The sequence below is a fragment of the Dermacentor andersoni genome, chromosome 10, assembly GCF_023375885.2.
Source record: "Dermacentor andersoni chromosome 10, qqDerAnde1_hic_scaffold, whole genome shotgun sequence".
NCBI lineage: Eukaryota > Metazoa > Arthropoda > Arachnida > Ixodida > Ixodidae > Dermacentor > Dermacentor andersoni.
In genome coordinates this window covers 89,013,598-89,038,872 of record NC_092823.1, presented here as the reverse complement: position 1 = coordinate 89,038,872, position 25,275 = coordinate 89,013,598, and the positions used below count along the sequence as shown (strand labels likewise).

At 47.1% G+C, this 25,275-nt stretch overlaps 1 long non-coding RNA gene across 1 annotated transcript; it reads right to left on the bottom strand.

The window, feature by feature from the left end:
• Positions 1 to 2,607: 2,607 nt before the first annotated feature.
• LOC129388368 (uncharacterized) lies at positions 2,608 to 11,120 on the bottom strand. Its single transcript, XR_008615327.1, has 2 exons — positions 10,800 to 11,120; positions 2,608 to 3,292 (listed from the first exon to the last, which is right to left on the bottom strand). It is a non-coding gene; the product is annotated as an uncharacterized lncRNA (long non-coding RNA).
• Between the last annotated feature and the right edge of the window lie 14,155 nt (positions 11,121 to 25,275).

Below are 25,275 nucleotides of genomic sequence, written 5' to 3'. Positions count from 1 at the left end.
AACATACTCCGATTTTACCACGGTAGAACTCCGCCCAACCGGAGTAAAGCGAAAAAATACTCCCAATGCACCACGGAAGAAGTCCGCCCAGTCGGAGTAAAAAAGCAAAAAAATACTCCCAGTGCGCCACAAAAGAACTCCGCCCAGCCGGAGTAAAAAAGCGAAAAAATACTCCCAGTGCGCCACGCAAGAGCTTCGTCCAGTCGAAGTAAAAAACAGGAGCAAATACTCCAAATTCACCACGGAAAAACTCCGCCCGCTCGGAGTAAAAATTCTACTCCGATCAGACGAGTATAATAAACTCCCAACCAGGGGTTGGGAGTTCTTTTCGTTTACAGTGTAGGAGATCAATACCAACATATTCAGACATACTGATTTTGCTTCCCTGGTGAGCATCAAATCAAGCGCGCACGCTGGAGTTGTCGGGTCAAGGCGAGAACTAATGTGACGCATAGGGTGACGTTAACTATATCATTTGGCATTTTCAGTACACGAGGAGGAACCGACTGCCTTATTCAGAATTATAGTCAGCGGCGTTTTAATTCCCTTTTACCACAGGGCACTTGCTGGAAGCGCCGAAAGAAGATTGTCATTGGTTCCGCTTTTGTGGTACGATAAACTGCACTCAGTTCCATCGATTCACCATCTCACCCTTTCACCAGCTTTGCTAATAAGACAAATAGCGCCACGTTTAAAAATCTCAACACAACAATATATTCATTTCTAAGGCAAACCACCATAATTTTTTCACGATATCGAGGTGGCACGACATTGCAAAAACTCGGTACACTAAAGGTAGCTGCTTTTGCTTTTGTTTGTGCAGAAGGAGAAAAATTTGTTGATTCAAACGAACTATATTGTTATTGAATCAGCAGCAAATTTCAAAAATCAATACATCGAATGATAAATTAGCAACTGGCGTAATCACTGCTTCGGAAAACACAAAGAAAGCTTCGTAAAACACGGCATTCCCACCCGCACACAATTTGATCGAGCTGGCATTGTAGAATTTAGGTTCGGCATATTAGACTTCGTATGAACTATGGCGCGACCGCGTAAACGCCTATTTCAGGCACAAAATAATAGTCATTGTCAGTCTTAACAGCACGCGTTCAGATTAAGTCGCCCATGCCCCTGTGGTATGCGCACAAGGTGAAAGCAAGATAAAAGAGTTCGAAATGTAGGAAGTAGGAGAATTATATGTACTAAAATGATAAATTTTATGTTGTGCATGCCAAGAACACGATCAGATTTTGAGTCGTGCCTTAAAGGGAGGTTCCGGAATATTTCGACCTCCTGGGCTTCCGTAAGCTGCACGCAGTGCAAGACAATTTTCACATTTCGCTCCCATCGAAATGAGGTAGCTGTGGCTGAGGATCTAACACGTGATTCGCGGTTCACCAGTGAAGAATGAAAATTGTTTCGTTTTTTTTATCAGGAGAAATTTCGAATGAGTTAAACGAAAAAACATGCGCAAATTATTGGGTGAAGGTATTACGTGCACAGAAAAAAAAATTATGCACACTAAACGCACAGGTTCGAATCGGTATGATGCGAATTAGCTGCTACAAGGTTTAGCGTAATGCGTAGTTTGTTCTTATTTTCGATCTTTGCAACGTGTATTCTCCCGCAATGTGTTTGTGTCACAAATTTATATTCATGCAATGTTTGTTTATCTAATGAAACACTGATATGTCATGCCGAAACGGAAACGACGTTTCGTGCGGGTGCACACTGTCATGTGATCGTTCACGCTTACAAAGTTGTCACGATGACGGCAATTTTAAATTTTTGACAAGAGAAGATTAGTGAGGAGAGGTGTGTGCAGATTAACACACCCACAGAACATATTCGATCTCGGAAATTGCCAAGGAATGGACACTACCAAATGGCTCATACTATAGAGCGAAGGACCCGCCGTGGTTGCTCAGTGGCTATGGTGCTAGGCTGCTGAGCACGAAGTAGCGGGATCGAATCCCGGCCACGGCGGCCGCATTTCGATGGGGGCGAAATGCGAAAACACCCGTGTGCTTAGATTTAGGTGCACGTTAAAGAACCCCAGGTGGTCGAAATTTCCGGAGTCCTCCACTACGGCGTGCCTCATAATCAGAAAGTGGTTTTGGCACGTAAAACCCCATAATTTAATTTTTTTTTAGAGAGCGAAGGGTATGTCCAATACTTAAAAGAAATAGCAGAGGCCGCAGTTGTCTTCAGCTGCACTAATCGCTATAATGAATTCAGACAAACAGACATTGTGTAATTAGTGGGCTCAACATTGCCTGTGTTGGTCTTGGTGAATAGTTGACAAGTCACGCAAAAAGAGGCGCGTACATCAAAGTTTACACCGTGAATGAAGGGCTTGTTGTAGTCTAAATTATTTCGTTTTAAAATGGGAACAACATCCTATGCAGTGGCCCCGGTTTTTATTCACTTGATAAAAAGAATGTTGCCGCAGCATTTGCGGCAAAACGAGAACCTAACAATTTCTCCGGGCATACAGCACAAACACGCTGTTTGGGCAGGGGGCAATGGGGACTTGGCGAGCACTTTACGTTTCATCACGGAAGTGACATCCAGAGTTTGTGGCCAAAATTACCAAACTGACAGTCATGGGCAAAAATCAAAATTTATGAAACATAACTGCAGCAACATACAGATAAAGTGATCAAGTTCGTTTCACAAGAAACACCTCAGAAATATCATAAGAACTCTCAGGAGAAAGTTTAAGGACACGAACCTGAACGCACTGAATTAAATTTTCGTGGACTAGAAAGGTCGCTGTGGCATTGAGGACCCTTTAGTTTTAAATACAGTAGCTCATAGCCTTCACGTAATGTCGGTTTTTAAAAATGGCAGTAATTTAAATACTCTAGTCAGTTATATAACCGGAGGAAAAACGTGCGGGGAAAGGGATTTGTCGCTTCCAAATCAGTGAAGACATGTGTGGCCGTCAATATTTAGAACCCAATTTTGGGGCCACGTCATGTGGATTTGGTACCAGCGCTCATCATTGAGTCTAGGGCAGGGATTGAAGGGCTGCCACTTCGAAGACCGCGTTCGTGGATTTCACCCTTGCTTCGCCATACATTCTGTGCTCAGTTCGCTTCACAACAGTGTCCCCTGTTCGGGCACCGTTCACAAATGCACTACACACGTTCTTTGTACCGTTAGCTTTCGCCGCTTGGACAAGCAATGGAGGTCTCCTTCGTTTTGCTGGAGCCCCCGTAAAGGACCTTGCGGAAGTCTTGGCAGATGAAAATGCCCTTACGTCCGCCGCTCCGTTCGTTTGATACTGGAATAGGGAGAAAAAGCATGCTAAAAATGCCAGATTACAAAAATTTGTAAACATCACAAAAGGTACACAGAGAACTAATGTATGGTGCTCAGCACCTGATGGGTGACAACTGCGGAGAATATATACGGACAAAGGAGGAACACAGGATCAGGGCTCACATCGAACTACTACAGTTTACAAGACAGAGCTCATGTATCTTCGCCACTAATCTGGTTTTATCATTCAGAGACCCCTTCTTGCGACTTGAGGCATGCGCGGATATATTGCAAATTTGCGACCCGCCACCTTTTTTAAAGCGAAGCATTCTTTGCATCTTCCTTCAACTTTCCTACTGCTGCTGCTGCTGTGGGCTGCTGTCGCGCACACCGCCTCGGGGGCATGTTCAGAGCGTGTATATACATGATAACCGCGAGTAAGAGTGGAAAGGCGACGGGAGAAACACGTTTTCACTCCACCGCGTCGAATTCGCGCAATGCGCTCAGGAGGTCCTCGGCAGTCGCCACATAGTGCCTTGACAGCTGTAATTATCTGTGACTTCCCTCAGAAGCATTGCAAAAACTGGAGCCCTTCCCGTTCTACTAAAGTGCGAGGCCAGAGGCGACGCAGATAGAACTGTAGAATGGAGAAGGAGAGAGAGCAGAAGAGGCAGTTCATCATCCTCTAGAGCAAGGCGAGAGGATGATGAACCCTCTCGAGAGAGCTGTACCCTCTCTCCTTGAGCTACGTCACGCAAAAGAGGCCCACAGGGAAGTTCCGTAAAGCGTGCTACGAAGCTACGAGTGGCGCACCTGTGGTGAAATTCCATTAGTTCCGGGACTGCGGCCCTCCTTGGATAGCTTCGGGGTTAGAAAAGTCCTTGAATGCGCCTACAGATTTCCGAGCGCACTCTTTTTTTCTGGATGTGAACCGTGGTCTTCGCTTGTTCTACGATTGCGGTTGTGTGCCCGGCAAGCTTCATAGCCGCGGAATGTGGATTACGTTCGTGCGAGGATATGCCGAATAAGTGCTGCGTGCCCAATTGCTGGAGCAATTACAAATCGGGGCCCAAAAGTTGTGGTTCATGTTTGTACAATATCAAAGATAGAATATTGGGTGCCAATGCTAAGGCAAATAAGAGAAAATCTGGAATTCTGCGAAATAAGGCAGCTGTTTCTTTTGTAACTAATTGCGTTAATGTTTGCTATCTCGATAGCCAACTCATTTAAGGTGTAAATATGTGGACGGCGGTACTGCATGTAATGTTGCCTCTAAAGCGAAATCATTCCTTTAGAGCCTAATCCAGACTGGAATAAATACATCTGTCCCGAATGTGAAGTGCACACCAGTGAGTTGTCATGAGATGTGTTATGGTGGAGTGCTAACATTTTGTTGAAGTACTTTTCTGGTCACATGAACGGCAAACTGTTTGAGGCCGACGATAAATCAAGGCAAAGAAGCCACTCTAATGAGGGAAGCACTGTGACTTCAATATAAGCCATGCTCCCTGTCATTTACCTGAAATTCATTCTCAATCCTAAGGTTGATCCATTTCCCTTTTTTATGGACGGGCTTTTTATTAATGCAGAGCTTAAATGTATTTGCATAAATAAAATAATCTTGGAACACTCTCTGTTCTCTGCGGGCCATCTGCTAAACTATGCCTAAAGAAATCAATAACGGCGGTCTGAATAACGTTGCCCATAAGGGCGTGATTCCTTCATTCAACCCGTATCCCCGAGCAGGCCGATGGCCTCTACTCCGTTACGTTACTCGCCGAGCGCTCAGGCCTTCTCTTGTCTAGGTGGTGTTGGGCAGTTCCCATATAAAGAAGGGCAGAAGTGACGTGAGAAGGCGAAGAAACCCCAGTAATATAAGACAGCGGTTGCGGGGAAACAGGATAAGCTTAAGTGCAAGAACGGTACAGTACGCTGAAGCTATTCCTGAAAAATAAACGCCATGCAAATATTTCAAGCGCGCAACTTACGCAGGTCGTGCAGAAGCAGAGCCGCCTTAATTAAAGCTCACCGCGTAGTCCAGGTGATACTACGGAAGCGGTCAGCCGTGAAATCATCATTCTGTGTCCGCCGCGTTAGCTTTTCGTCCGTGGTATTGCTAGAGGTCGCGGATTTGATCTCAGTCGTAACAGCCGCATTTCGAAGAGTACGAAATAGAAAAGGCACGTGCACTTAGATTTTGGGACAGATTAATGAACATCGTGGTGGGAAAATTAATCCGGAGTCCGCCAGCCCCATAATCCAGTTCCAGTTTAATACTTCTGCCACAATGTGACGTGCTATGCGAGGAAATGAGGTCGCTAAACCTTCAGAGTCTATAAAATATGGCGCACAACAACGCCTCTAGCAAACACCTCTCCCTGTGTGTTTTGCGTACTACGCAAACAAACAGCAAGGGTTCACGTAAGGTAACGTTTACCATCAACTCATCCCTCTCGCGTTAGCCCTAAGGTTGAAGAAAGTAAGCTTTTGCCATGAACATCACCGCTAATAATCGTCAGTCAAAGCCTCCGGCACGGAGAGCTTCGCTTAGATCGATTCCCACAGTGCGTGGGAACCGCATAATTTTTTCCATAAGTATACACGCACAATAGATGCTATTATTCGGCAGTCCGCGCTCGTCCCGTGTTCTTCCCTTGTCCGTGTTCATTTTGCGCTGTTCTCCTGCCCATGATATTGTACCAACTACCTCGCAATCATACACTTTCTACCTACGCAATTGAAACGCCATAATTGAAGTACCTGAGTTCAGGGAGTTCTTGAACCACCGCTGGGCGTCGCGCATACCGAGCTGATGCATTGTTGCACCAAACGAGAGCGAGTCTTGGTGATACACTACCACTTCATACAACCCAGCGCTCACGGTTGGGGCAAAATGGGCTGGCTGCAATGTTGTCCGAGTACTGCGTTTCAATCCCTGAAGCAGCGCTAATTCGTGCGCGAGCCTTCCTAAATTACCAGAGAGGGTCAAAGTCACCATGCTGCGCCAAGGAGATCTTCAAATATTCAGAATACTCTACACAAAGTAAATTAGATACTGGGTTTCTCAACTAACAAACGAAGCTTTAGTAAGACCTATGCGCGAATAATGCATGTATACTACGTGTTTAACGGAACTTCAAGCAGTTCCGAACAGCGTTTTTTGGTGCTTCTCTGGCCAGATTAGAAATTACGTATCATTTTAGCTCCTCATATTTAATCAGTCTATTGAATGTTTTTACGTAACTTCTTAATTTTTTGGCAGTAGCCAATTTGTAAATAGCGCAGGTATATTGGAGAGTCATCAGGAGCTTCAGAATCATGTTTCTGGCTAGGTACTCGTCATATGGGCATTTTTCGTGATGAGAGAAATATGCTGAAGTACAAATAATAACCTGCGACTACGTGCTGTGCACAATAATATCCCAGGGGTGGGAAGCTAGCTCGTTTTTAACGGGGCCAGTCATGAAAATAACAGCAGGCACTTTGCGCCTGCCTTACACGATGCGCGGATTGCTCCCAGATACAAGTGCATGCAAATACAAGCAAGAAAAGTTCCCGCATGGAGCAACAAGCCGTTGATGAACAGCGTTACGTCTGATTCGGACTATTGGGTGGTGATGATATCCCCTGTGAGATAAAGGCGTTTTGCGCGCTAGCAGTAGAATAGTCAAATGTGGTTCTCAAATTTAGTCGGCTTTATTCTCCGAAAAAGAAAACAAAGAGAACATGCGATATGTATGTGCTTCTGGCCGGTAACCTACATTTTTTATTCTTGATAACGGCGCCTTCGCCACTGTAACGAAGGAATAAGACCGTCATTATTAACAAACGTAAAGTTCCTGGAACCATTATTAGAAGTTTCCCTAAGTTTCTTGAACATATAGACGGTTTGCGAGAGGGCACCGCCTTTTGTGGAAAGCGGTGTCATGTATATGAATTGCCTGCTGTCTGCAACCGCGGATGCAATTGCAGTGCGAGTCGTGCACGTTAATTACACAGCTGGAGAAAAAACGACTTACGTACAGCAGGCACATCTGATTCAATAATATTTTGGCAGGCGAAAGACATTCAAGATAGTTGATCCTTCCGCTACTATTGGGGATTTCAGTAGCGATCACAATTCAAAGCACCGGACGTGAATTCCAATATGTACGTCACGCTGAAAGAGCCGTACTGCTTCAGTCGGGGACCAGACAAAGAATGCTCTTATTTCTGCGAGGGGGAACAGGAGGCAACCTACAGCGTTTGGCGCTGAGTGGCGCCCTGGCGTAAACGACCCAAAACCGAAACCAGAAGCTAACACAGGATACCACATCACCTCTCCCTTGAAGGGAAAAATGCTCTACTCGCTGTCCTCGCAACAAAAGTAAGTCACGAGTCAAAGAACACATGTTAGCACTGTAACACACATGATTAGTGGTGACCTCTTTACACAATAGGAAATGATATCTCTGGCTTCCCCATTTAAGAAAAACGCACAACATGAAAACTGAATATGAACTATTGCACTCCAGTTCTGCAGTTTCAGTACCCCTCTTGGGAAGAAGACGAGATGCACCCTTGCACACAGATCATACATGAAAAAAAATTCACAAAGTACAAAAGTAGAAAGTACAAACATCTGTGTGCCCCCTGGGACAACACAGATAGGTGGCTCATTCGCCCTGAGCCTGACTCGAGACAGTCTCTGTGGCTGTCGTGTACTTGGCATTGTGCGTAAAAGCACTTTACACTCCATAGCCCCCCCCCCCCCCCCGTAAGAATGCTAACGACTTTAATGTTAAAAACTTTTTGGCATGAAAGACAAATTAGTATGGCGGTCAGCACCGTAGTAATGATGTGCGTACTGCACGGTTACGCTACAAGAAACGTAATGTGTCCCCTATACCAGTAGTAGCTGGAAGAAAAGGTGGGAGACAATCGTCAAGAGAAGGGTAGTCACTGGAGTGACTCTTTTCAGTGAATTTTGCAAGAAAATCCTCTAGTGCAGGGCATTTTACAAGTTTGGATGCATTCCATCGTTTGCCATTTTCAAGCGTGAAAGTATTGCGACCTACCCTACGGTCAATCTTAAATGGTCCCGAGTATTTAGGATCGGACTTTCTCGAGTTGCGTACTCGGACAAGATCTCCTGGACGAAATTGAGAGCATTTTGATGCACGACGACGGTCAACGTACATCTTAACACTTTTGGCGTAAGAGCCGAATTCGCATGCAATTACCCCTTTAATAGTGTGGAAGCTATACTCGGTATCCTGATCGCAGACAAACGGTTGTCCTTGCTTTAGCAGTTTCCTAAGCGGCTCTGCCAATTCAGCGCACTGGGGAATCAGTTTAGCGTAGTAACGCGTGACACCAAGAAATGAATGCGGCGACTTCTTGTCAGTTGGCTGCGGTGCCTCAACAACTGACTGAACTTTGTTTTCCAGCAGCGAAATACCGTTTGCAGCGCAGACTTGCTCACGGAGAACCCGAGGTTGAGGACGCAGTTTCGCCGGGACTGGTTGCATTGAAGCTCGAAGATGAACGTCGTGGATGAAGTCCTTTACAAGTCCCGATTGTCCTGAGTACGACTGGGTGAACTCCGAAGAAGCGTTATGCGGAAGAGACGGAAACTGAACGCTTGGGTCAGCTGGAACTCCTGACACTTGTTGGCATGTGGCGAAATCAAGCTGCGTACGAGCAAGGGACTGTAGATGCTTTCGGTTCCTCGAACGGCAAACTGAAGCGAAATGTCTTACTTTTCCGCACGCACAGCAGGAAACGTGCTTGGCTGGACAGCCTGGATCAGATGCGATGTGGTGAGGTGAACCACATCGGTAGCAATGGCCGGCGATGTCTCGACTGGCTTCGCGGAGTACGGGCCGCGCGCCTGTTGGCCGGCCTTCCCTAGTCGCGACTTTCCGCCATGCCGCCGAGCGCCATTTTGAAGCTGCCGGGTCGAGGGAGAAGGGTGGCCGGAGCCGCCATCTTGCGCGCCCGGGCGAGGAAGGCGATGGCTGTCGACGCCATCTTAGCGTTGCGTCGAGACGCGCTGACCAGACGAGCTGTTGAAGACTTCAAGTTCTTTGTCAACTTGTTGTACGGTTCGTCCAATTTCCTGGGTCTTCCTGAGCGTGAGGGACGCTCCTTCGTAGAGTAACCTTTCTCTAATTCTTGTTGATGCGACGCCTTGGAGAATTTGGTCGCGAAGGGACTCGTCGTGCCAAGCGCCGAACGCACAAGTAGGCGCTAGCCTTTGTAGCACGGTGACGAAGTCCTGAAAGGTTTCTCCAGGTGGTTGCTTCCTGTTCCGGAAGATAATGCGGTGCACCAGGGGATTGGTGCTTTCTTCGTAGTGCTGGTCGAAGATGCGGAGAACATCTTCGAACGTAGTAGCCGTCTGGTCCGTTTGCGACGCGAGGTCGTAGTAGAGACGCTGCCCCTCGAAGCCTAAGTTACTCAGTAAAATTGCTTTCTTCCTCTCGTCTTGTGGTGCCTCGCCTCCGGTTGCCTCGAGAAATGTGCAAAAGTACCGTTTCCACGTGAGCCACGGTACAGCAGGAGTACCGGGTAGCGCCAGGAAAGGCGGCATGGGGGGTACGAACGCCATGCTGGGCACCGAAAACAAAGGCGGAGGAGTTGTGGTTGACGGAGGAGACGTAGTTGCGGCGTCTTGCATGCCGGTAGCAGGAGGAGGGGCAGAAGTAGTACGGCAAGGACAAGTAGGAAGCAGAGTAACGGTTTACCTCGTCGCCAGTTTGTTGTAGCTTCGACGGGGCGGCCGGACGAAAAGTTTACGGCATGAGGCCTAAACGGCCGGGGCGCGCAGCGCCGCAAGAAAGAGCCGTTCTGCTTCAGTCGGGGACCAGACAAAGAATGCTCTTTTATTTCTGCAACGGGAAACAGCAGGCAACTTACAGCGTTTGGCGCTGAGTGGCGCCCTGACGTAAACGACCCAAAACCGAAACCAGAAGCTAACACAGGATACCGCAAGGGGCTAGCTCTGCAATCAAGATAAAGTGCTCAACGAGCGGGTACACGTGTTTAACAAAGACGAAAACAAGCGAAAGAACTGCATAGGCAAGATAAAAGATGTGCGCAGGGCGAATAATGCCAACGCTACAGTGAAGAGAGTTAACCAAACGTAGTTAACAAAAAATTACAAGGCTACGTTCGCGGAGACAGCAACGTCCGTTCTACCTTGGAATGACATTGCTTGCAGGCCACGAAGGCGCTTCAATAACTTTCCCGGCGTGTGCACGAAAAAAAATGATTTGATAGATTTGAAGTCACGAATGAAATTTCATAGCTTCAGAAAAGGATATAGCTATCATTCGACTAGGCATCCGTTGCAGCACAAGTAGCCCAGCCATTGTAAGCACAAAGTTTTGTCCAATGTCCTTTTTGCATTAGCAAGCATTAGCGTAATACTGGTCCATACGTTATGGCCACTTGGGACTTCGTACAAGCTATAGTACTAAGCTTGAACGCAACACTATATTTGTTAACTGACAGGAAAATACTTCGCTTGAAGAAAAGTGTCTTACTAGAAGGCCGGCGTCTCTTGCGACAAGGTTGGTCAGCTTCGTCGCCTACAGCTGGTCTTCTTGGTCAGAAGTATTCAAGAGGCGTCTTGTCTTGTTAATCATTAAGCTTGTATCAACGAAAGGCTTGTGCTGACGGGCACTGGCAAATGCTAAACCGAGTTTGTCGAATTTGCCTTCGAGTATTTCTTCGGGATTTATTTGCAGCACGACGTGCAGAGCGGCACTGACACGCAACTGACAGCTCGTTATGGAATGTACAGTCGCGTTCATAAATTTGGAGACCATGCGAGCCCGTGGCCGTGTGCATGCGTGCACCGTCTGGCGGCTTGGTGCCTGCTGTCGAGTGTATAGCAGTGCGCATGTGCGTCCATCCTATCTCGCTGGCCTGCTCGCTCGTTCGCTGCGCACCCATGAGCGCGCCGTTCACAGGAATTTGCAGCCGCCGCCGCCAGTAGTGTTGTTCGCGAAGCAGCGGCGCTGCATCTTCGATTCCCTTGGTCCGACCTCGGCGATGTTTTTCAACTACGGAAACGGCTGCTTTCCCCGCTTCTGTCACGGCTGTCTGGCCGATACCACGATGTAAGGTATATACTCTTTAGGTGCAACCGCGCGCATCGATGGCAGTGGATACCTATCAGCGGTACGACGCAACTTCGAGACAGGTGATGTTTCATTGGTTTTATGTCCCGTTGGTATGGCAATGGCGCTTCGCGGAAAATTACAAGTGATTGAGTGACGCGCGAGAGTATAATTATATATATTTACAGGTCACAATGGTGAGGGGAGATGGTGGGGGAGATGGCATCGCCGGGCTAATGAGCAGATACGGCGACGCGTCGCCACCTGCAGACGCCGTTCTCTGGTTGGTTGTATTATGCAGCGCCCCTTGCCCGCGCAAGCCACCGCCTGCGTTCTAACTGAAGTTGCATCGTCCCACCAATAGGTATTCGCTGCCGTCCCCGGGCCGACCGAAGCGCGCCGTTGCAACTTTAGCTGTTCGATCGTGTCTCAGCAATACGAGAATATTCCCCACCTAAGGAGTACATATCTTGGACCTTGACCGATACACACCACTCGCGCATTCTGCGGAGCTGGGCGCTCCCGACACAGAGTGCTATCGTCGGCAGAACGTCACGTTCGAAGAAGCGCTACTCATTGTCAGGCTTTCACGCTGCTATGCTCAGATATTTCCACGGCGTTATCGCGCCTCCCTATTGGCGGACAGAGACGTTGTTTGAGAAGTCTTACACTGTGAAAGTGTATAAGTGCATTTTACTTATTGCCGCTTAGTGTTCTTCAAGTATGCCGCCAGCTGGACAGAGCGCGAAACGAACAAAGATCTCCGATCGCGCCCCTGGTGACAACGAACGCATATTACAACAATAGGCCCGCGCGCAGCGAGCGAACACGCAGGCCAGCGAGATAGGATGGACGCGCATGCGCACTGCGATACTTGACAGCAGGCACCGAGCCGCCAGACGGCGCGCGCATGCACACGGCCATGTAGTCACTGGAAAAACTTTCAGGGTACCGCAAAGGTCGGGATTTGACTGGCAACACTGAGTGGCCACCGCCATATACCTTTTAAGCCGACTGCGTCGCGGGAAGGCCGCCGTGTTGGAAGAGCTTGATGTTCGGTGACACATCGGGCTGAGTGTTGGAACTGTGCTACGATTGTGGGCAGCAGCTTAGCGCTGCTATCGGGAGCTTATGCACGCGTTTTTTTCCCCCCTTCCGCGGAGCGAGCTACGAAGGAAACATTTCGTCACTTCGAGCCGGAATTGGGCAAGCTTGTGCTTTTGGCCATGAACATCGTGGACCGCCGTCGGTTTCTACTGAATGTTTCCAGTCAGGACGAAACTAACACCTGACAGTGCCACAGGCACGTACGTTCATTGTATAATTTCACAAGCTCAGTCGGATACATTTAATTTAGTTCGTAAACGGATACCACGCGTTCTCGATTCTGCCGGGCGACTTCGTCCGCCGTATACGCACGACTGACTGAGACTGCCGTGTGCGCGCCGGTGTTTGCGCCGTGATCGTAACACGATCTGTGCACAGCAGGCGTAAAAACCAACTTCGATGACCATTTTGAGCACTAAATCTTGGGGAAGGCCAATATGAGCCATTTGTGTGATTGCAGCAACGTATATGTACTTCTGTACAATGATAATGAGCGATAGTTTGCTACATTGTGATTTATGAGCGCGGCTGTCTAGTGTGTTCATGAGCGGCCACTTTTCTCAACTTATTTGTGACTGTTTTGTTAGACTGCCAAGATTTGCTGCCTATGTAAAAAAAAAAAGCAGGAACGCCCACTGGTGACGCAGCACTTTTTTTTTCTATGTTACATAGGCCACGAGCACGGAATAACCGCGTGTGCCCGCGTGAAACGTGCAAGACCCGAACGATCCCTGTAATGAACTATTTTCGTAGCATCGCTAACACCGCGTGCACTTCGCTTAAATATCTTCTAAAACAGTGCCGAAAAGCACAAGCAAGGTGTATATATACCTCACACACGCGGGTGTTTTTTGTAGGCTTGAAGTTCTCCCGGCCGATTCTGCGTAACTAGGCAGAACGACGCCTTCGGTCATTTTTCCCGGTCGGAATCTAGAAAAAAAGTCTTTCCAGACACAGTTCAGTTGCTGCATCCGATGGCGCAGCAGCCAGGCATGATTTCCTTGCAGTCAAACGTGAGCGCGACAATCGGAACACCAAAAAACGTAGGGAACCTGCGCTGCCTGCGCTCTAACTCAGCCGGCCCGCCCGGCGTTTGGAAGGTATATGGCACTCCAAAGTCACGTGGTACGGTTTGGCCAATGAACGCGTCGGCGGCGCGGGGAAAACGAATACGGTACTCTGAAATTTTTTCCAGTGACTACATGGCCACGGGCTCGCATGGTCTCCAAATTTATGAACGCCACTGTACGAACAGATACGGCAGCGAACGCTGAACGCACATGCAAATGACGTCGTGCTCCAAAAAGATCTCTCCGGGACGCGTGGCCATAACGCAGGCGTGGACAACACCTGCACTCTTGGTTTTAGCGCACTTGGTATGGCAGCCCGAATATTTCAAAACTGTCTCCAATCGCTCGTGCAGAACGAAGCTGGTGGTCATCACTGCCGCAGCGGGAGTGAGGCCGCAGCTGGCACAATACAAACGTCAGGAGCAAAGCGCCTGCCGCTCTGCGAGGCAGCAGTAAAGACAGGCAACGAGGAAGGTACGGGTCTCAAGAACGTTGACAGCTTCCAGGGCAAGTCGAATGGAGCGGACAGCCTCCATCTGCGTAGCATTCCTCAGCCCAGGTATCCACAGGATATTGGAATTCTCCAGGGGCACTATTTCTTTCATGGACGCTTGGATGAGTACACCGCAGAGCACGTCGAAGTCTCTTTCGCTCATCGCAGAGGCTGACAAGGGTTGGGGCTAAGTTTCTATAGCATCAGCATCGACCGTCGATAAAATGACCCAGCTCTGCGACAGTTCGTCGCTGTCGTATCTGTTGCGGCTCCGGTGCAGCACAGCAGCTCTGCGTTGCGGGGTGAACCAAAACCTGCCTGCAGTGAATCCAGCAGAAGACGCAACGTCAATGACTATACGTGGCGACAGCTCTACAGTACAGTGAAATGTTAGCCGGTGCGTCGCAGTTTATTGGCGTTTCCTCGAACGCGCTTTCGCAGCGCCCTCTAAAGTTCTGCACTTACCAATTGCACGTCACGAGAGCTGTTTCTTGGCTTCGAGCGTGGTTGTCGCAATCTTGATAGCACACCTACCCTAGAAAAGTAACACGATAAACGAAGCTGGGCAAGCGAGAATATTACTAAAGAAGACACCTTATAGAACCAAAACAGGGCCATCAGGCCTTCCTTTGTCATTCTTGGCCACTCCGTACATGTACGCAGATCCGCGTGAGGTGAAGATTGGTCGCAGAAAAGGCGAAGGTTCTTGCGGCTGTTGCAAGAAAAAAGGAAAGGGCATAATTCATTCGCCCACTCCTGAACAACAGACAAATGTGGCCGTTACCCAACTCTGCTGTCCGCAATACTACTAATAAGGCTAATAATGACATCACAGACTAATAGGCATATTTACAGGGGGCATTGTGCCTCTCTTGCCGCGTAAACCTTATGACTTTGAATTAGTTCCAACCAAAGAGTAAGTTTGTTTTCCCTACGTTTCGGCACCGTTAACTGGCTCTTTCATCCGGGGATTGACGACGGGGATGTCGAGGCGCAACTTTGAAGATTTCATAGTCGTGGAAGAGTAAAGGCCAGAGTGGAGAAAATGTCAGTGTATGCGAAGCTAATGTTATGGTCCGTGCCTTAGGAGTGTCCGGCTTGGGAGAAAAGAGCGTTTCAAATTGCTTGCGAAAAAATTAAAATTCTTACAACCGAGACGAACAAAAAACTATTTGCTGGAAAGCTTCCCAGTTCTTTTCGTCCACTGTGAATCAATGTCTTTCTTGCACAAATACATGAACCTTAATCCAGACTACATATTTTCCGCCATTATCCACAGTCGCTCTTCATAACTAATTTTACAGTGAGCCTTCCGCGCCGAATGCGCACCATGACCTCTGGAGCTCCTTGGGTGTCGCCGCATGAGCTCCTTCACAGCTGGAATTATCCATGAGCGCTCACCTTTCCAATAACGCGCATGTACAGAGACAACCTAGATAATAAGACATCGAAGAGGGAGGAGCGTAGGCACAGAATTCGTGGAACGAGTTAAAACTCTTCCCACTCTTCACACGCAGTTCCTATAGAAAGTGGTTCTTACAGTGTGAAAAGCTGACTTGAGAAAGCAAGGAAACGCTATTGCTGTATACTCACGAATGCGGTTCTACGGTACGTTTCTGTCATTTCTGACGATCGTTGAACGCTTCCGTGCAGTCGTCTAGACTGTACTGTGCGCTTTCATGCGGCTATGCTTCTGCACGCCCTGCGTAAATTGTCCTCTTGGCAAATTTGGAGGATGTTTATTTTTCGAAAATTATCTGGTTTGCCCGTGAGCGCTGTGCGGTCCTCATTTCCCCCTCCTCCCTATGATTCAGTCAGGCTTCCCTCTGCACTTGCACGTTATTTGAAAAGTAAGCGCTGCTATTTCTACAATGCTTTAGCAGGACTTCATAATGAAATATTTAGCGCGCACAATCGACAAGGACACAATGAAGGGGGCACACTGTGTCCTTGTCGATTGTGCGCGCTAAATATTTCACTATAAATTCGTACCAACTCGCCCAACTATCAGTTCTGCTTTCGCACGAGTTCACGGATAATTACTCCTGTCGAGAGCTTAATGTAGTGACACCGAGGGAGCTCAAGAGGGTATTTTCTACACCCGACTCGGTGCAATGGTTGAAATGGGCATCTCGCGTCAACCCGTTCTTTCTATCGCACTCCTGTACCGACGCGTTGACATGTTGACGATATGACGTATGTGACTGCCGGTTGCACGACAAATCAACACTTCTAAGCCATCTGCGGTAGGTTTGCGGCTATGGCATTCCTCGAGGTTGCAGGTTTGATTCCGACCCCGGCATTTTGACGGGGGCGAAATAAAAAGGAAAATACACTCGCACACTTATATTTAGGGACAGGTTACAGAACATGACGGTGTAAAAATTAAGCTGGAGCCCGCCACTAACGCGTGCCTCCTAATACAATGTTGTTTCTGCACACACAGCCTCATAATTCAATCAAAGTTTAGCACTTTTGTTCAGATGCGATGTGCCATGTTAAGAAATGACAACGCTCAACCCTTTCAGAGCCCATGAGGTATAGCGCACAACGACGCCTCAAGCAAACACCTCCTCCTGCGTGTTCTGTGTACTACACCGACAAACGACAGTGGTGCACGCAAGGCAACCTTTATCATCACCTCACCACTGTAGTGTTGGACTAAAAGTTGAAGAAATCAAACATGCGTCGTCAGTATCACCGCGAACAGCGCAGAAATCTTCGCTTTCATCAATTCCAACAGTGCGTGGGATAGGCAAGCTTCGTATTTCTTTTACATATTATTTATATTTTTGGCGTTTTAAAACAGCCTTGGAGATGTGTCTTCCCCGCCGGATTAACAAAAGTGCTGCATTTGTTCACATCGGCTTCTATAGCCGTAAGTCGTTGTTAGACATAAATATTGCGGAAGTGGCCCGTCGCAAATAAAGGAGACGGCTAGATACGCCAGAATAGTTTCGAACAAACTCCCTAAATTTAAATTCAAGGTAGGCTGCAGTAAGTTTAAAATAAGAATTCTGGGGCTACTACATGCAGAAATCACGATTTCCTTATGAAGAAAATGCGGCAAGTGCCGCAGTGAGGGACCCCGGATTATATTTTACGCTACCATTGGATTTTCAACGTGCCTCCAGTGCATTGGACATGGTCGTTTTTGCGTTTGACCACCACCGAAATGCGACCGCGATTTGACACCGCAACCTCGTGCTTCACCGCGCAAAACCATAGCCGCTAAGCCTCTGCGGCAGTTACGGTAGGTTTCCGAAAAATAAACACAGTCAAGACGACACTAAGGATGCGGCTGCCTGTCAAATCAGCACTTTGCGCCGTGTTAGCTTTCTGGCTATCGTGTTGCACGAGGCGGCACCGTCCAACCCGACCAGGGAAGGCGAACTTTCGCGGAGGCGAAATGTAAATATATTCGTCTATTCTGATAAAGGTGCGTGTTAAAGAATCCTAGGTGGGTAAATTTAGGATGTGCTCTTGGAAGTAGAAGCCCCATATCTCAATTAAGGATTCACGCTTAAGTTACGATCATTTGTGCGGTGTGAGGCAATGATAGTGTTAACATTCTCGCAGGCTATGAACATGGGCGCACAACAAGGTCTTCAAGCAAGGACGTCTAGCTGTGCGTTCTGTGTATTACGTAGACCAACACAGGTCTCTAACGCAGGTAACTCTTACATCAACTGATCACTTTAGGATAGCTGTAAACGCTGATGAACCTAAACGTTCGCCGTAAAAATTGCTGCTAATTGTCAAATAACGCCAACAGCATAGAAAGCATCACTTACGTCAATTTCCGCATTGCATTAGACCTGCCTAGCATTTCCGCCTGTTCCTGTCTTGGAAGTTCCGACTGTACTTCCATGGGCTGGTAAGGAGTTCTTACTGGCGCTGCAAACAAAATGATTTACGAGCCTAGGTTACCAACTTTCGTGCCGATAGCAACCGCCTGTTCATCTTGAAATTAGATTGCTGCCACCTGATGTGATTTAAGCCTCTAACGCTCTTCGCGAAATTTCACGGATGTCTACGAAAAAAAATATTTCTGGCATTTCATGTCCCAATTTATATCCCACAATTTACCTACATGAGGAATGCCTATCATTCCACTAAGTATCCATTGCAGCCCATGCACCATAGCCATTTTAGATAGAAAGACTTGTCTTTTGCGGCAAATGAATACACAAAATGAAGACACATAAAGACAACACTGACGGCTTCGTATAGCGTGTGTTCAATTGCGGCAAAAGAACATGTCTTTTAGCAAGCACCAACAATGCCAACAAGCAGTTCTATTGCAACACATTTTTGCAACACAAGTTCTGGTCCAACAGGCTTTACATCAGACAGCAATAATTCAACATTAACCTAGACATCATGTCATTTTGGGAATTTATACAATCTATGCCACTAATCACGAAGATATAAATATATACCTTAGAGCCCTCAAACTTGGGAAACGTTTGCTTCAAGAAAATTGTATCTTACCAGAGAGCTGGCATCTCTCGCCAGGATGCTGGTCAAGTTCGTTGCCTGCTGGCTGGTCTTTTCGGTAAGAGGTGTTCAAGACGGGGTTCCTGTAGGTCCATCTTTGCTTCTAAACAGTGTACCAACTTCGACAAGATAATCGCGGTCGCCGGTGAAGCCAAAACTGAGTTTCTGAAGATGGCAGTCCGGCCCTCCGCTGGTATATTTTTGCAGCACCTGGTGGAGAGCGGTAAGGACACGATCATAACAGCGCGTGATGAGGCGTATTATCACCAACGACCGCGAATGCTCAATTTGCATGCAGATAATGTCGTTCTCCAATGACGTGTTTGCAGGACTTGTGACCATGATGCAGGAGTAGACGGCACCTTCCCTTTCGTTCATCGTGTACTTGGTTTGGCCGCCCATCTGCTCGAAACCGATCACCAATTGCTTGTGCAGAGGGGAACAGCCTCTAAGCGTCGCATTTGCAACGGTCTGACCAGTGACTTGATAAGAATGCCACGTGCGGAGTGCTTGTCGCTCCGCGAGGCAGCAGCAGAGAATGGCCACGTAGGAGGTACGGTCCTCATAGTCTTCGAAACCTTCTATGGCACGTCGAATAAATTGGATGGCCTCCATCTGTGTGCCTTCCTTCAGGTCTGGTAGCCACCACAGATAGGCACCTTTTACGGGCAGAAGTTTTTCCATGGGTATTTGCACGAGGACACCACAAAGCACGTCCAAGTCTATTGCGGCCATCATAGACGCCGAAAATGTCTGGGGTGAACTTTCTGGAGTCTCAGGATTGTCCGTCGCTATAACAGGCTCCGCCACAGTTCCTCGCCACAGTATATCGGTTGGAGCTCTGGTGGCGCGCAGCAGGTGACTTGAGCAGCCCTGTTGCTGCTGGTGCTCAGCCCGGTATGCGAAAAATATGAAGGACCCAGCGCTCATGAGCGAGAAATAGTTATGTGTGAGGAAGGGGAAAGGCTGGCTTGAACAATGCTCAACGCCAAAGGTTTAGGAAATAGATGGAGAGGAGAACATGAAGGCGTCGCCATGGAAGGGACTAAGCAAACTTGGAGGTAGCAGTGCATTGCACAGTAAAATAATTTACACCCTTGATGGTGAGAATTTCGAATCATAACATCCTTGAAGGGTGTTTTAATTCAAGAAACATTCCATCATCATGACTTTTTGCGAAGCGTAGGGCAGTTCTAGATGTCATAAAACCCTTTTACCCATCAAAAGTGTGCATTGACTTAGAATATTGGGGTGGGTGCAAGGGTGTTTTTGTTTGTTTTTATTACATTCAGAAACATACATTTGTACGAAGAGACAGCGTGTCCCACGGCACTACAAACCAGTGGCGGATCCAGAAGCGGGCCCTTCCCTACCCCAACCCCTTCCCCCCGAGACATGTCGGGCTTTCAATGCCGTAAAAACTCCTGAAGAGAGTCCCCCTCCGTTTCACTGTCTGTTTTAGTGAGCCATTTTAAAGATGTCATGCGAAAGATGTGCTGCTGAAGCACTACTATCAATTATGTCATATTGGGCTAGGTGGGACACAGCTCTTAAATGTCCTCGTGCATAAATTCCGCGGAATGGAAAACCACACACATACTTTTTCCATATTGCATATTTAAGCAAAAAGAAAATCTTCAAAATGTTTTCAGCAAGGCAGAACTAGTGCAACTCTTACTTTTGGGACGCCACGAATTGAGCAAATTAGATAGGCCACGTGACAACATGCGCCAAAGCAGTGCAGTCGTCTATGTTTCTCTCAAGCACAACAATACTGACAGAAAAGGGCGTGATGAACCTTATGCGGACAAAAGTTACACCGATTCTGGAAGTTTTCACCTCACCTGACATTCTTTTGCCGAAATCAGTAACCCCAATCCGTTCTGTTTCTCTCACATTTATAATCAAGGTAGCTTCGTTGGCAAACTTGAGCCTTCTCACCCCCCACAATTCTTTGCTCAAGCAGCATCTACAGAAAGAGCCGTGCAAAACGCTCATGGCTTCGCGTACGCGTCAATTTACGAAGCTGGCTGTACAATAAGAAACTTAAGTTAGTAGTTGTATTAGAAAGGAAAGTTCTATTGCCTTACAAACGGCTGCCAGAATGGAGTGCTCAAAAAGAAAGGGTGAACAATGTGAGAAAGCATAGAGAACCAACTTACAATTTGCAATGCATACAGTATAATTGGCAACAAGGCACAAAGCGAGTGTGTGCTGGTTATTATTTTAGACAACGCGGAGGATACAACAACCTCACAATTCGACAGGTAGCGCCACCGGCCGACCCGTCTCAAAGAAGTTGCTCATAGGATCCATCCACCAATCTTGTTCCTTTGTTTATATGTGCAGTCGGTCGTACGAGTTACTACGATGTGTTTGTTTGATCGTGTTTTTGCGTTTGCTGGAATGAACTGTGACTTAGTTCGCATGCACAAAAGTGTCAGAAGATAGCTTGTGTGTCGCTCTCGCGGTATGCGTGGCGCGTCAGGCAAATGTGGACCAATGGTTTTAATGCCATGGAGTGCGTTCCCTTTGTCCGTGGTTGTTGTGGAAAATTCGGTGGACGTCGCAAAGAAATAATGCGTATTATTAGCGTTCCGCAGGTTGTCCACTACGCAACGGCATGTATGCGGGAATAACTTTGCAGCTCCGGCAACTTCGAGGGCGCTTTTCGACCGCATCGTACCATTTAAAAGGTGAGTACACGCATGCTGTGCTTGCTTCTCGTGTGTGCATAGAGTGCCTTGCGAGCGTTGGAAATAGAACTCCCACGACGATATTGACTGTGCTGATGCTTCCTGAGCGTTGGTTGACATAATTTGCTTGCGCAAGTTTATTGGCTTAATGCTAAATTGAAAATCTTGATGAGCGTTTCCTTCCGGTGAGAGGGATTAGGTTCGGCAACAGTCCTCATTTGCGCGAGCTGCCACTTTTCTGCTGAAGTTGGATAATAATGACTCATCTGCCTTATCACCTATTCTTACTGCAATGACGTTTCCGCTCTTACGTATGCTTCAAGGTTGTAAATAATCTCTGTTTACGCGGTTGTTGGTGTGCGAGAAGTTATAGGGATAAGTATAAACACCATGCGAGTGATCTTGCGCGCGACAGTGACGCGATGTAGATGGCTGTAGTGCTCACTCGTTCCCTACAAGTCGTACCCTATGGCAGCGACGACATTGAGAGGCGTCTCCCCAGCGTTGCCGGTGTGAGGGCAGCAAATACGCGCCAAAAGTGGTGTAACTTGTGCTTTATTAATTTCAGTTGCTGTATTTTACTCTAAGGAGCAGCGTAGAACATTTCTTTAAAGTCTTGCAGTAGCTTCTTAACCTTGCATGTATCAAAATAGTCGTTCGCTCGTTCCGTGCAACAAGCGGTAGTACTTGACTGATGTACATCCAGTTGCGGCTTCGCGCCATTATCTAGTCGCTCATAGAACTTCTGGGCGACGAGCGACGAATTCTAGATTTCCGGAACCAGGCGACAAGAACGAGCGATCTGTTCACGCGACCGCCGGTTTTCTCACTCAAAGCCGTCGCTCGTCGCCGTCGCACGCAATATTTCTCTCATAGGGTGTGGGATAAAAAAATGTAAGCAATCACGGCTTGCTACTACTACAGATTGCCTTTTGAGACAAGGTGTGTTGACATAACTTTGACATAACTAGACATCATAAAGGGAAAGTTGCTTTAACTAAGTGATGGAAAAAATGAATTGTTACGTAAACACACATTTGTACTGTACTGTACTGTAATGCACTGTGACTGCCTGTCATCAAAATTTTACTGTCATGAAGGGGTCCCTTTTATCGCGATCTTCATCAGTGACTTCGACCTTGTGCTCTATTCCCACCCTGTAGTGGTGCAAACATTGTTTTCGTGACTTTTTAGGTGCTCCTTGCATGTGTTCACAATGTGACTTCTTTAAAGTGTCACTGCTATCAGTTAACATACAACTTATCTTGTAGTGGCGAGGCCGTCACAAAGCCGTGAGCAACGACAGTGTGCACGTCAGGGAGGAGCTATACCTGCAGCGGCGCGGTGTGTAATCGGATGGTCTGGTCAGGTATGACTGAAGTGTATGTGTTTGCAAAAGTAGGATCTCGGTATCATTCGTCGATAAGTTTATGGGCATATTACTCAGCAATGCTTACTAAATAGGCTAAATATTTGTTCAAATTTATTCAACTTGCTGCTTATTTTGTTTGTAGACATTATGCACACATTACCTTGTTCACTTTAAAACTAGACCTAAGATGTCGTGAGGTTTATTTTTTCTTGCAGCAATCGCTTGGCTGCACATTACATTTTATTTTGCTTAGTACACGTTATATCTACCTCTTGTTATTTTGTTTTATTGATTTGAAACTTTCCTATGTTCTACCTTTTATATCCACTTTTGTTTTCGTTTATGCTACACGCTTGTGCACTTTCTGCACGTGTAAGGATTCAAAGTATAATGGGCCAAATACGTCACAGGTCTAAGCATGCAGCACGCTTACCGTTGTTTAACATTGATATTTACAATTATTGTGCCGGTTACTTGCACGAACAACATTAATTGAAAAAAGGGGGGACAAGACAGTGCGCTAGACATCAACTTACAAGCTGTAGTCAGAAAAACATGCAAGGAGGCCACAATATCCTCACAAATATGTGCAGATAGATGCATAAATGAATGTGCCACATGGAAGAAAACCAAATGCGCAGCGAAGCCAATACTACCCACAGCAACCCATTACACAGCATTCACCAGGTTCTTCTCAAGGTACAACAAACGCTCCTTTGTCAGTGAGTTCCAGTGAAGGAGCGCTTACATATTCATCAGCAGCTATTGAAATGCCAAACACCAAATGTTTCCTTATCTAACTGCCTGGCAACGTCTGAGCACTTGATTATTTTAAAAACACAGGTAGCATTTACGAGCACATCTTCACCAGTGGTCAGCCAAATGGGCAGCGCCTGATAGAGCGTTTACAGCGTTCCGGTGTTCCCTAAGCCTCTCATTCAGGCACCTGCATGTTTGTCCAATACAGCACTTTCTACAGGGAAGTGAAATCTTGTATACCACCCCCACATTATAGTTAAGATAGTGGGTGACATGCTCCTTAGTGAATGTACCCTGATTCTTGGCGTTCCTTACCAACCTGCACATTCTTGCGAGCTTTAGTGGCGCTGAAGAAAACACCGACAATGCACTCGTTTGCCACTTTTTTTAGGTGGTGGGACAGCCCGTGTACATATGGCAAAGCCACAGGGCGCCCACTGGGACGTGCGGTATTCAACCGAGCGGCTTTCAGGTCAGATTTTACGTTTTTAATGAGGCTCCCAGTAACTGACACCAAGGTGTTATCGAGATATCCGGCCCTACATATATGGCTCGCTTTTTGCTGAGCGCTGCAGGAAACCTGGTGCAGAGGATTTCACCAGAACAGCTCACGGCCAGCTAGGAGATATGCATCCTTTAACATGGAGTGTGCCAAACGGTAGTCAAGCAAGGGATTCTTTTTCCTAAGAGGGTTTATATCAGAAAGGAAAATATGATATAAAATTATACGGATATCGAAGGATTGCAGGCGACCATCTTCTGGCAACTCATGTGTGAACTTTAGTCCTACTGAACAATGTTCAAAAACACCCACAATATTTTAACAGCAAAGCCAGCACAACAAGAAAGTCAGTGGCACTACATATGTACGCCCACTGGAAGTGCAGTAACGCATGTCCAAGTGGTAGCCGTGCAGCTCGGCCATAGGTACACCCAGGGTGTACCACCACCTAGAAGAAAGGTGGCGAACACGTGTGGTGTAGGTGTTTTTTCAGGAACGCTAACGCTCACAAGAATGTGCAGGATGGTAAAAATGTCGGGAGTCAAGGTACATGCACTAAGGAGCATGTCACCCGTTTTGTTAACTGAAATGTAGTGGTGGTATGCAACATTCCACTTCCCTGTGTAAAGTGGTATACTGAACAAACAGGTGCCTCAGCGAGTGGCGTGGGGAGTACCGGAACGCAGTAAATGCTCTCAAATGCGCTGGCCACTTGACTGACCACTGCTGAAGTACCCATAAATGCTCCCCGTGTTTTCATAACACACAAGTGCTCAGTCAGTTCGCCAGGCAGTTACATAGGAAAATGTTTGAGGTGTTTTGCATTTAGAAAGCTCCTGATGAATGCGAAAGCACTCCGTCACTGGTAGTAGCTGATAAATAAGTCTTGTGTCTTCAGAAGAACCTGGTGAATGCTTTGTAATGGCTTCTTGTGTATGCTTATCAGCTTTTACGTACATTTGGTTGTCCCCTATGGGGCACATTCGTTTATGCATCTGTCTGCACATTAGTGGAGCATGCGGTGGCCTCTGCATGTTTCATCTGAATAAAGCTTGTCAGTTGATACCTACCGCTTTGGTTTGTCCTACCTTTATTCCGTTAGCCATGTTTGTGCTAGTAACTGTCACAGGAGTTGTGTCAACACCAACTAGCCCAACCTTCTGCATTAATTTCAGAAATATTTCTCTCATGTTCCCAGAACAATGGCCACGAGATTGAATCTCGTTAAATGGTGCATGAAGGCCACTATTCACTGTGCTGTAGGTACTACAGTAGTGAGGAGTTTTCTATTAAGCTTGCGTTCTTTCTCTACTTTTTTATGTTCTTCTTAAGCTATACCCATTCATGCAAGTAGGCATTGTGGCAGAGTCTGTGTCCAGTTTCATCTTTTTTTACTTT